This window comes from Myotis yumanensis, unplaced genomic scaffold (assembly GCF_028538775.1).
Source record: "Myotis yumanensis isolate MYYU_CA2020_CCGP unplaced genomic scaffold, mMyoYum1.0.hap1 SCAF_4, whole genome shotgun sequence".
NCBI classification, from domain to species: domain Eukaryota; kingdom Metazoa; phylum Chordata; class Mammalia; order Chiroptera; family Vespertilionidae; genus Myotis; species Myotis yumanensis.
Window position 1 is genome coordinate 5,163,932 of NW_027223755.1, and position 13,005 is coordinate 5,176,936.

Below are 13,005 nucleotides of genomic sequence, written 5' to 3' on the forward strand. Positions count from 1 at the left end.
AAAAAAAAAAAAAAAAAATATATATATATATATATATATATATATATATATATTTCATTGTTAATAATATTACAAATATCTCCCATTTCCCCCTTCTTTCCCCCCCTCCTCCCAGTCCCTAACCACCCCTCATATTTTCACTAACCTATTGTCCATGACCATGGGCTATGCATATATAATAAAACCCTAATATGCAAATTGACCGAATGGCTAAACAACTGGTCGCTATGATGCACACTGACCACTGGGGGCAGACGCTCAACACAGGTGCTGCTCCCTGGTGGTCAGTGTGCTCCCACAGGGGGAGCACCACTCAGCCAGAAGACTGGGCTCACTGCTGGCAAGTGCAGCAGTGGTGGTGCAAGCCTCTCCTACCTCCGCAGTAGCGCTAAGGATGTCCGACTGCCAGCTTAGGCCTGCTCCCCATGGAGCTGTCATTCAGACAACCCCTAAGGGCTCCAGGACTGTGAGAAAGCACAAGCCGGGCTGAGGGACTCCCCTGAGTGCACAAATTTTGTGCACCGGGCCTCTAGTAAGTAGATAAATTCTTTGGTTTATCTCTTCTTATCCCCTCAACCCCACATTGAGGTATGTCAGCCTGTTCCATGCCTCCATGTTAATATATTTTTATTGATTTCAGAGAGGAAGGAAGAGGGAGAGAGCGATATAGAAATATCAATTATAAGAAAAAATCATTAATCAGCTGCCTCCTGCACACCCCCTACTGGGGATTGAGCCCAAAAGCTGGTCATGTGCCCTGACTGGGAATCAAACTATGATCTCCTAGTATAGGTCAATGCTCAACCACTGAGGGACACTGGTTAGGCCTAAACCAGCTATTTTCAACCTTTTTTTTTTTTTTTATCTCAGGGCACATATAAACTAATTATTAAAATTCTGCAGCACACCAAAAAATATATTTTTGCCCATCTGACAAAAAAATAGGAATAATTTTGATTCATTCACATCAAACGGCTATTGTGTTGGCTGTTGTCATTTTTTTACTTGACAACCTAAGGAAAAAGACATCAGTGCTTCTGACTAAATAGGTATTGCATGTTTTAAAATTTTTTACAGCACATTGGCTGAAAATCACTGTACTAAACTCAGTGAATGTTTTCATAGTGTTTTTTAAAGATTTATAGATGAGATTTAGAGACTAAACACTTTGTGGGAGAAAAAATCTAAATGCAATTCTGTCACTCAAAAGGTAAATGGAACATTCTGGAGGGAAGACCACACTATATCTATACGGCCTAAAACAATATGATACCCAACCCTTCATGCTTGACTTTCATAGCATGATCAAAAAGAACATCATTTTTTTTTTTTGGCAAACATATTTAAAGGCATCACTAATCTTCCTAAGAACTTCCCTTAATCCTTTGATATCCAGATCACTTCGTTGGAAAAGTCTTATCATGGTTATCATCCTTGTCCATTTTCTCTTCTTCAGTTGTTGCCTTGTCTTTTTCTTTCTTTTTTTTTTTTTTAAATATATTTTTATTGATTTTTTACAGAGAGGTAGAGAGTTAGAAACATCGATGAGAGAGAAACACCGATCAGCTGCCTCCTGCACATCTCCCACTGGGGATGTGCCCGCAACCAAGGTACATGCCCTTGACCGGAATCGAACCTGGGACCTTTCAGTCCGCAGGCCGACGCTCTATCCACTGAGCCAAACCGGTTTCGGCTGCCTTGTCTTTTTCTGCCAGATCCTCATTTTCCCTGGCTTGGCATTGATTCTAGCAGTTCTTCAATATCACTGTCATTGATTTCATAAAACACTGTTTTTGGTAAGACTTTTAGGTTTTCTATGAAGTTGAGCTACAGTTTTCTTTGCATTAGGGCACTATGAGTAGGAGACATAAGTGTTAAGTGGGAGAAAACATCCAATGTAGGGCTGAAAATGTAGAAATCTTTGGGAGGACACATCTTGGAATGGGTTATAGGTAAAGCCACGGGCCTGAGCAAACAATGGAAGTCATGGAGACTGATCAAATATAAAACCACAAGAAATGCTCCTATTCAGGGAGCAAAGAAGATGAAGAAAAGCTAAAAAGGAGAGAGAAAGGTTACTGAGGAGAAAGAAAATGAAGACAATGCATATCAAGCCAACTGAGGAGAATCTCAAAACAAGGTCCGTCAACAATGACAAGCACCATTTGGAGGTCAAGGAGACAGAGTACTGATGAAGACCACACCACCCGGCAACTCAAACATTGTGGCTCAACTGAGGTCATATTTCTGACATAGTCTCTGCTCCAGGCCTTGCAAAATAATGTTGAGGTTAAGTAAGTGTAAGAGATTGTATAAATTATAGAGCAGAGTTTCTCGGCAGCTGGATTACTGACCTTTTGGGCCTGATAGCTCTTTGCTGGTGGAGGGAGTGGAGAGGGAGCTGTGCTGTTAATCAGAGGACATCCGGCAGGTCCCTGGTCTCTACCCACTACATGACAGTAACGCCCTTCCCAGTCATGACAATCAAAACCCTGTCCAGCCCTAGCCATTTTAGCTCAGTGGTTAGAGCGTCGGCCCACGGACCTAAGCGTCTTGGGTTCAATTCCAGTCAAGGGCATGTACCTCGGTTGCAGGCTCGATCCCTGGCCTAGGTCAGGGCTCAAGAGGAAGGCAACCAATCAATGTGTCTCTCTCATATCTATGTTTCTCTCTCTCCCACTCCTTCCTTCCTTCCACTCTCTTTAAAAATCAATGGGCCCTGACTAGTTTGGCTCAGTGAATAGAGCCTCAGCCTGCGGACTCAAGGGTCCCAGGTTCGATTCCGGTCAAGGGCATGTACCTTGGTTGCGGGCACATACCCAGTGGGGAGTGTGTAGGAGGCAGCTGATAGATATTTCTCTCTCACCGATGTTTCTAACTCTCTATCCCTCTCCCTTCCTCTCTGTAAAAAGTCAATAAAATATATTTTAAAAATAAATAAATAAAATCCTTTCAACTTTGCTGTATGCTTGGAATTTAAATAAATAAATAAATAAATAAATATAGATATCAATGGAAAAATATCCTCGGGTGAGGATTTAAAAAAATAATAACAAAAAAAGAATATGTCCAGACATTGCCAAACATCCCCTGGGGACAAAAGTCACACACACACACCCTCCTTTGAGAAGCAGTGGAATAATGTCTACTCCTAGCAAATGCACAGTGCACAATGCATTACCAATTAAACGTTCTGAGAGTTCTACCCAACTAATACTTCTTCTTAACTGTTTTCAAACCAGAGTTTCCCAAGTTCATGTGACCACAGAACTTGCATTTCTAACAATCCCCCAAACTGGTATGTGACATGCTTTGGCAACTGGTGTCTGAACCAAAACTGAATGGGTAGAGGGGCAAAGCAGATTTCTGCCAGACGGGGACGGTTCCACTAGAGCCTAGCCCTTTCCCCATCTCCTGCTATGACCCACCCCCTTTTCCCCATCAGTCCTCACTCCGCTTGGTGGCACCTCAACAGCCGTTAGCATCCCCAGACCCTAATAAAACTATTAGGCCGCTGATGACATGAAGGAGCTGTTGTGGCTCAACTAGGGGAGGTATTTGAAAACATTTTAACAAGCCTATTTCATTGACTAGCCACTTGGTTTTGTTCTGAGTTGTTCGAACAGATTCCATTGACTCTGGAGGCGGAGAAGAAATGAACCCACTGGGAAAGGATAAAGCCTCATTGTCTCTCTTCTGCTGAGACTGGTAAGGTCAGACTTGAAACTGTCCGGGGTTGGAGAAAGAAGCAACAGCACCCCCTAGTGGCAGGCGTACTCCAGTTCCTCGAGTAAAAGGAATAGCATTAGGCTCTGGAGTGAAATCGCTTGGATTCCCTGAGAAACATTGACTCTTCTTAGGCTCCAGATCAAGTGCTTGTTAAGCTAATCAAGACTCCAGGTGGTATCTCTTTTTTCCACTAAAGTGTCACTGTGTGAACAGTGCAAAATGACTACTAGGCAATGCCTTATCCAAAGGTAGTTTTCAGCAAAATAATGATTGTTACATGTTTTATCATTACACCTAATAAGATTCTGCCCATCTCCGCTGGTGGCACTGCACTAAATACTGGAATCTGTGCATTCAAGCGCTGGCCTTCAGGTCTTCCTATGAATGCTGTTTAGGGTTTAATTAGAGTAAGAAATGCTTACGGGGCTTCACACTGCCCTTTTAGGCAGATGCCATGGCCCCTTACAGCCCTGCACAGGCCTTTGCCGTGGGTTCTGATGGCTGCAGAGGGCAAGGATCCAATTACCACCAGGAGGGGATTAGATACTTTGTCATTTTGCTGTTATGATTTTTCAATAGGGGCAGGCACTTGCTAAATTTAGGAGAAGGCCGGTTTGCTTGGGTTTCTAACTGGCATCTGGGTTTTTCCATTATCTGCAATGCGCATAGTAGCAGCAGCCTGCAAGTGCAAGATACATTTCATTTGGTTCACACTTGAATGAAGTCAAACAGCTCTGAGAAGGAAGACACAAAATGCAAAGTTTCCATGGTTCCCTGACTGCATTAGGTAAAGTCTAGAGGAAGGGCAAATATCAAAAGGCGAGGTCATTTATTTATTCTACACTTTAAACTTCCGGTGCCTACAAACAAAGTTGGGTTTGTCTCTTTGTTTGATGTTGGCTGTTGTGTTTTTTTCAGATCAAGATTTCAGCATATTATAGCCCTAAAATAAAAATTAATCACTCTCAGATAATGTCCATCTATCCCATAATTTTAGGCTTTTCCTCCTTAAACTCCCTCTAACAGATATCGTTTGGTATCAGATTTATCGTTACATACCCTATGGCCCCCAAAAATAAAGCATGGGCGGTAGAAAGAAGTAAAATCCTGAATTGTACAAACTCTTCAAATATTTGTAAAAAAAAAAAAAAAATCTTGGAAACAAGCGAAGAACAACCACAAACACATAACTGGAAACTTCTTAAAGGAAAAAAAAATTCTAAAATTAAAAAAGGGTACTAATTTATGTTTCACTAGTATACAAACATGCTCTAAAAGCAGACAGTCCAGGTTCAAGTCTTAGGCAAGTTGCTTAGCGACCTTTGATCCTTTTGCTTCCTTATCCAGAAAAATGGAAATAATATTAACTAACTTAGAGAGTTGTTTCATAAAATGAATCCAAGTAAAGCAGTTAGCTCTGGGCCTGAACTAGAGTAAGCTTAGTTCAATAAATGTGAGCTATTGTGCAAAAGACTAGAAACAACCCAAATATTCATCAATCATGCATTGGTTAAGTCAATTATAGTATGCACATTGTATAGTTCTAAAACATTGAAGTTTTCTATGCATTGATATGAAAATATTTGCAAAATACACTTTTAAGGAGAAAAAAGAAAGCTAAAGAATGGTAAGTTACTTTGGGGTTAAAAGGAGGAAGAATAAGAAAAATATATATTATTAATGTTTGTTTATATTTCCATGAAAGAACTCTGGAAGGATACCCAAGAAACTAATAAAAATTATAACCTGACTGGGGATGCGTATGAGAAGGGACAGAGTGAGAAGGTTAAAACAGGGTAAGTAGAAAAAGAGATGTGACTAAGACTTTTTACCTTGTACTGGTTTATCTTTTTAATACATTAGTGAACATATTACCTATTCAAAGGTAAAATTCAAAATTATTCCATTTAAATTTGTTAGCTCTGTTATTTTATTGCTCAGAGTGCAATGGAATAAGCATCCTAAAGATTCTCTGTCCTATACTTACTTGTTCATTCATTTGTTTAGAGGAACTGGGGTATTTTGTAAGCAAATGCAACAACAGATTTCACTGAAGGCTTCATGGACGCCAGGTGGTCTGGATGCAAGGGAGACCGAGTGATTCATAGATCTTCACTCTAACACAGTTCCTAGGTTTTTATGTGACCATGTTTCCAAATGTACATTCTTTCCTAGTGAGCATATAAGAAGAGAGCAGTAATTACATGCATTTAAATACACATGAAGATGTGTTGAGTTATCCATTCTCATAAAGAGATCACACTCTCCTCTTGTGTGCACGTGCTTCTTGGGAGAAAATGTGACTTGCCGGAAAGAGCATCAGGCAAGTCTTATCTCAAATCCAGGCCTTATCATTTACTATCTACGTTATTCTTTTAAGCCTCAATTTTCTTACTTAAAATAAAAATAATGAGGTAGAAGAGGGTAGAGGGGGGACAAATGGTGATGGAAGGAGACTTGACTTTGGGTGGTGAACACACAATACAGTATACAGATGATGTGTAATGGAATTGTGCACCTGAGATCTATTTAATGTTATTCACCAATGTCACCAGAAAAATTCAATAAAAATTAAAATTTAAAAATAATAATAAAGTTTGAAGTTAAAGAAAGCCATTTACTTTCCATGACTCATGAGTGCCATCTAGTGACCATGCAGGCACTTGACGAACAAGAGGCATTCCATCAGATTAAAATAGAGAAAATAAATTTTATTTTTATACTGTAAAACAAACAAACAAAAAGGAAACCTTTCTATAGGGTTTATGAAATCCAAGATATATATACTGCAGTATCTTGAAAACATCTACTTCTCCACACCCTCCACACCCATGAAGAATAAATGAGTTTTTCAAAAAATAGCATAAGCAAAGGTGAGCCAAAGAAAAACTTTAGCAAAATAGTTTATCCTAAGATATACCTCCAATGATACACACTTTGGGTGACAAACTTTCTGAGATCAATAAAATCAGCTTGCAAACACTCAGTCCAGAATGAACCTGGTTAATAATTAATGGAAGACTATGTGACATTAGAGTCTTATGGCCTGGGAAGATGGTCACTGGGGAATTGAGTTATTTTAGTGATCTAAATTTACATGATCTAAAATGAGAATGTACAGACCTATCCAAGTGTCAAGATCCTTTTTCACATTGAAAGTTTATCAACCAGCACTGTGGTAGTGGTGGGACAGCTCACACCAAGGAGAAGGTCCAATTGACAGTTGCATTATTATAACTTCGACAAAAAGGGAAACCAAATATGTTGATTGTGTCTCTGTAGAAAATCAATAAAATATATATAAAAAATAAAGCAGTGTGCAAATATGTTGATTGTGAGGAAGCACAGGACTTGGTTGGAAAGTCTGTAAGGAGGATTCTCCGAAAGGTCGGAGGCCTCTAGGGGATTCTTGCTGAAGCCTGCAGACCCTGCCTTGACTTTTCCAAACAAATCTGAGCCCCTGGGTGTTCTACTGGAATCTTTATGTTTAGACTTCAAACATCCTCGTTTTAAAGACACTACAGATACATGTGTTTTCTCAAGGATACTTACCCTGCTGATAGTATCTAGAGGTTAATTTCAGTTCAAGCTGTTGCTACAATAAAAGCCTAAGGAGGCGGGTGAACGGGGCTGTCTGGTTCCTTTAGCCAGGCAGCCCCTTAGCCGTCTCGTTCACAGAAACATGTGTCAGAGTAATCATTCATCCATCACTCAGGGTCTGCTGGTCAGCCTTGGCAGTTGATAAATGATTTTATTGCCAAAAAAATATATTTCAAAACATGTGGCCTCAATTCAGGATGAAAGGAAGAGGGCACCTCATCTGCAGAACATTGAACACTTACTATAGAGTGGATAGAGATTCATGGCCTCTCTAATGGGGAAACCTCAAGATGGGAAGTAAACTTGCAAAACTGTCCAAACACAGGGAGTGACCTCTCTATTCACACGGGAAACTGAGCAATTGAATTGTATAAAATAGACCCATGCCTTAGCCCGGTGGTCAGCAAACTGCGGCTCGCGAGCCACGTGCGGCTCTTTGGCCCCTTGAGTGTAGCTCTTCCACAAAAAACTGACTTCTGCGCATGGGCCACAAAGTTTCAATCGCACTGTATGTGTGCGCCCGCACGTGATATTTTGTGGAAGAGCCACACTTAAGGGGCCAAAGAGCCGCATGTGACTCGTGAGCTGCAGTTTGCCAACCACTGTGCTAGCCGGTTGGGCTCAGTGGATAGAGCATCAGCCTGCAGACTGAAGGGTCCCAGGTTTGATTCCAGTCAAGGGCATATACCCAGTTGCAGGCTCAATCTCCAGTAGGGGGTGTGCGGGAGGCAGCCAATCAATGAGTCTCTCTCATCATTTATGTTTTTATCTCTCTCTCCCTCTCTCTTCCTCTCTGAAATCAACAAAAATATATTTTTTAAAAAAACAGACCCATGAAAATGGACATACTTGATGTTTTACCTGACGTGTATCTAAAATGGCCACCTATCCTCCGCCCACAATAGGCCCTATATTTTTAGCCAATGTATGTTGAGGGACATAGATGCTAATGGGGTGGGCAAATACATACTAAATCAAGAGAATACTAAGTGATAAGGCACCTCTGAATCATTTTTGAGTCTTTCACTCATCTCACTGCCTCCCACACACAATCAGTCAGGTTCTATAGAATATACCTCTGTTTATACCTCTCTCCATTGTACCGACTGTTAGTGGATAGCCAGGCCATCCATATCATTTGCTCCCTTATCCCCTGTCTAGTTATTTGATTATTGGGATATAATTCACACATCATAAAATCACCCTTTTAAACATTCACATGAGTGTGAAACCATCACCACCATCCAGAGTATGTTCATCATTTCCAAAAGAAACTCCATCCCCATTAGCAGTCAATCTTCATGTCCCCTAGCTCCTGGAAACCACTAACCTACTTCCTGTCTCCATGGATTTGTGTCTTCTGGACATTTCATATAAATAGATTCATCCAATATGTCGGTTTTTGTGTCTGACTTCTTCACGTAGCATAATGTTTCCAAGATTCATCTATGTTATAGCATGTATAGGTACTCTTTTTTTTTAAGGGAGAACAATATTCCATGGATAAACCACATTTTATTTATCCATTCATTAGCTGATGGACATCTGAGTTGCTTTACTCTTTTGACTATTATATATAATGCTGCTATGAACATTCACATAAGGTTTTTGTATGGACATGTCTTCAATTCTTTTGAGAATATAGCTAAGAAGTCTTTGCTTAACATTTTGAGGAACTCTACCAAATTACTTTCAAAATCAGCTGCACCATTTAACATTTCCACTAAGAGTGTATGAGAGCTTTAATTTCTCCACATCCTCTCTGATATTTCTTGCTGTCCATCTTTTTAATTATAGCCACCAGAGAAAGTGCGAAGGAATATCTCATTGTGGCTTTGATTTTCATTCTCCTAGTAATACTCTTGAGCATCTTTTCATGTGCCTTTTGGCTATTTCATTGATAAAATGGAATCTATATTATAAAAAGCCAGTGACCGTAACGCCGTAACAATCAAATGACTGGTCACCAGCAGGTGCATTGATGGGTTCACAGCATGGTGGGCCTGGAGTCCCGTGTGATTTTGTGTGCTGGGCCTCTAGTCCATTATAAGAAGACTTCCACACTCTCATTGTGTATCCACCCACCTACCAGCATCTGCGCCCCAATAATCCACCTTACCCTTTGTTACCACAAGTGACCTCTACTCACTCCTAACTGAGGCCAACTCCTCCACTTGTTAACCAGCTGCTGTCCTGTCCACTCACAGTTGGAACCTGAAGAGCCAGCCTTCATCACCCTGAAAAACTCTGCTGAGAAACAACCCTGCACTTAATCACATGGGGTTCTCCACTCCCTTCATGATTGAGCATTGCATGATGGGCTGATTACGTGACCCCCTACTCCAGCAGAGATATTTAAATGTTTCCCCAGACGCTCTGCATTTGAGCCCATGGTGGGAGCTCAGAGCATTTTGCAGAATGAATAACATTCGTAGTCACAGCCCCAGATCCCAGGTGCACGAGTTTCCAACCCTCTCAGGAAAAGTTTTGCCTCATGTTTGCTACATTTCTGGTGAACGCCCTGATAAAATACAATCAAGTATATTGATTGGGCCTCTTTCAGGAAAGAAAGCTTATTATGCTTTCGAACCCAACAGGTTCACCTTATACTGAGGGGACTTTTTTCACTCCCATAATCACTAAGTACTCTGCTGACTGATGGGCCCCTTCTGGTTAAAAAGAGAAAAAAGACAAAATTGACCTTCTGTTCACCCTAAGTCCCTCCGACAAGAGTATAAAATATATGGCGCTGCTATAACTCAAATGGGTTTGTAAAGCATTTTCTATCCCATCTGAGAGCAGCCTTCAAAAGATATATGAGGAGAATGCTGCCAATGAATTAAGGTCCTGGGGGGGGAGAGGCTATTAAGCCTGACCCTTCTGGTTGGACTCAGCACAGGAGAGCAGTGTCTCAGGGTCAGGCCCACACGATGCATTGCAGACTTCTCACGTGCCCCTGCCTCTGTTTTCTGCTTTTTTTCACTCTTCTTTCAACCAAGAAAATCCCCCATGCCAGTTTTCATGCACTTATTCAGGGCACATTTTCCAGATACCCTTACCCCAAAGGTTGATCTGTCATGAGGCCTGAAAGGACAAGCACTAACAATTTATCCCTTGCTTCACACAGCCCTCCAGGCTGGGCAAAGGAAGTCCGCTTGGAAAGAGTGCTGACTGTGTGAAGGGAAAAAAAAAAGAACGGTAAGGAAAAGATATAAGAAATAAATTAAGTGACCTGGTTGGTGTGGCTCAGTGATTGAGCCTCGACCCATGAAGCAGAAGGTCATGGTTCAATTCCAGGTCAGGTCACATGCCCAGATTGTGCGCTCGATCCCCAGTAGGGGGCATGCAGGAGGCAGCCGATCAATGATTCTCTCTCATTGTTGTATCCCTCTCTCCCTCTCCCTTCCCCTCTCTGAAATCAATAAAAACATATTTAAAAAAAATAAAAGGAAAGAAATTAAGCGGCATATTAGCCTTTCAGTCCATGGTAGGACCCCACCAGCAAAGCCAGTCCTCCTGGCCACCAAAGCTCCCCTCAGGCCTTGCCCCTCCTCCAGCCCACTCTGCTGCCAGGACCACACAGGTCATGGGACTTCAGAGGACGTCTCCACCTCAGCCTCATCACTGCCATCTCCATCTGAGACTGCAGTGGCTGACGGAGTGGGTGAAGCTGCTGTGGCACAGGCAGCATGCGCGCAAGCAGGCGGCTGCTGACTCCTTGTACCAGGCAGAGTAGGCAGCATGTTCTGTCTTTCTGAAGAGCAGTGAGAGTTATAGCGACTGATCGAATGGTCAGACACTTAGCATATTAGGCTTCTATATATATACACTAGAGGCCCGGTGCACGAAATTTAGTGCAAGGGGCTCGGCCCCCGCTGCCATGGCAGCGGCCTCTGTCTTGGTCCCCGCACACTACGGCTTCATCTGGAAGGTCGTCCAGAAGGGCGTCTGGTCTAATTAGCATATGACATTTTTTTTGTTATAGTCGATATAAGTACATGATGTTGCACTGTAAATTTAGCCTCATGGCATGGATTTCATAGACCATTAAGCGTTCCTTCCTGTCAGTTTAAATTTTTCTTGAGTAGAAGCCATGCAGTACAGCTTACACTCAAATTATTTATATCTTATTGTATCATAGATTATGAAGCTAAAAGTATATTTTAATGCCTCATGTTCCATTTTTTAAAATTGGAGTGTATCACTCTACTAGTGACGAAAATCCAAATGTAGTTTTTCCTACATAAACATGTGCTAGTAAAAAGTATAAAAAGAGTACTTATTTTGCATAGTATCTTCCAGATGTAGGCCAAAATATTTAAATCAAGCCTTTTATAATTTCAGTTATTATTAACAGCATGTTTAGAACTACACCATTATTTTTCATCAACTTCAGAGAACTACATTGCACAGGTCTAGTACCATCACTTACTTCAGCATTCTGGGTTTTTCTAGTCCTTCATAAACAAGGTAAGATTGCACATTTTTTGACACTCCACCTATCTCACTCACATCCTGACCGTCTGCTCTATTTCCTCCTTATCTACCATCGTCCCTCCTCGCGGCCCTTACCCTAAACTGCCTGATCCTGTCTAACTCCTCCGTTCCTGCCCGCATCCAGCGTCCAGCTGCACTTCTTTTAACATTCTTCTCCCGTAGTCCCACCCCTGACTGCCCAGCCGCTTCTAACTCCTCAAGGCACGCAGATGGCAGGATGTCCCCATGGAGAGGAGTCCATCTGACTGGGCGGAGTGAGTCCATCCTCCCTGTGACTGGCCACCATGGGGATCATTGTTGTACTTCAGCTCCAGGCCCAGATAAGCGACAAAATCAGCCTCGGGACTAGCAACATGGAGTAATGACCTGCCCTGGTGCCGGCCAATCAATCAGTGGAGACCACAACCCTGCAAGGACACACCTGGAAAACTGCTGAATATTCTATTGAGATCTTTCCCTGGGACCTTCCATAAAATCTCTGCCCTTAAAACCCTTAGGATGGAGGACCCAGCACACTCTCCCTCCTGGGAGCAGGCCTGTGCCTTTCCTTTTCCCTTCCCCTTCACACCCTTGTCTCCCCCCCCCCCCCCCCCCCCCCCCCCCGCCACCACCGCTCTCCCCTCACCAGGCACGTGACCATTAGCTTCCAAGGGCCCTTCCTTTACCTCTAGAACTTGTTTCCTAAGCCCATTCTTCTAGGAATTACTTTTTCTACCTCTAACTTACCCAATAAGTGTTCTCTTTTAAGAAAAAGATTGTATATTTTTACACTATACATCTTTGCATACATTAACAGGAACATATGTAGAATGAATTCATAAAATAAATTTACTGGACCAAAAGTTACAGGTATTTTATTTTATTTTTATACATGCAGTCAAATTGCCTTCCCAAAGGACTGTACTAGCTTATGCTCCCACCAGCAATGGAAATGCTTTTATACCCAACACCTCTATTAACATTAATCTCAAAAACTGTCATTGGAAGTTTGACATTAATGGCCAAAGGTGGCTGCTAAATTACTTGTGAAGTTTAACCATGTATGTTTGTCTCCATCTTCTACAAACAAAAATAGCTGACCTCTGAATACATTTGAAATCAATAAAAAATAATAATAATAACAACTCTAACATTATAAACTTAAGTATAGTCCTAGCTGGTTTGGCTCTGTGGATAGAG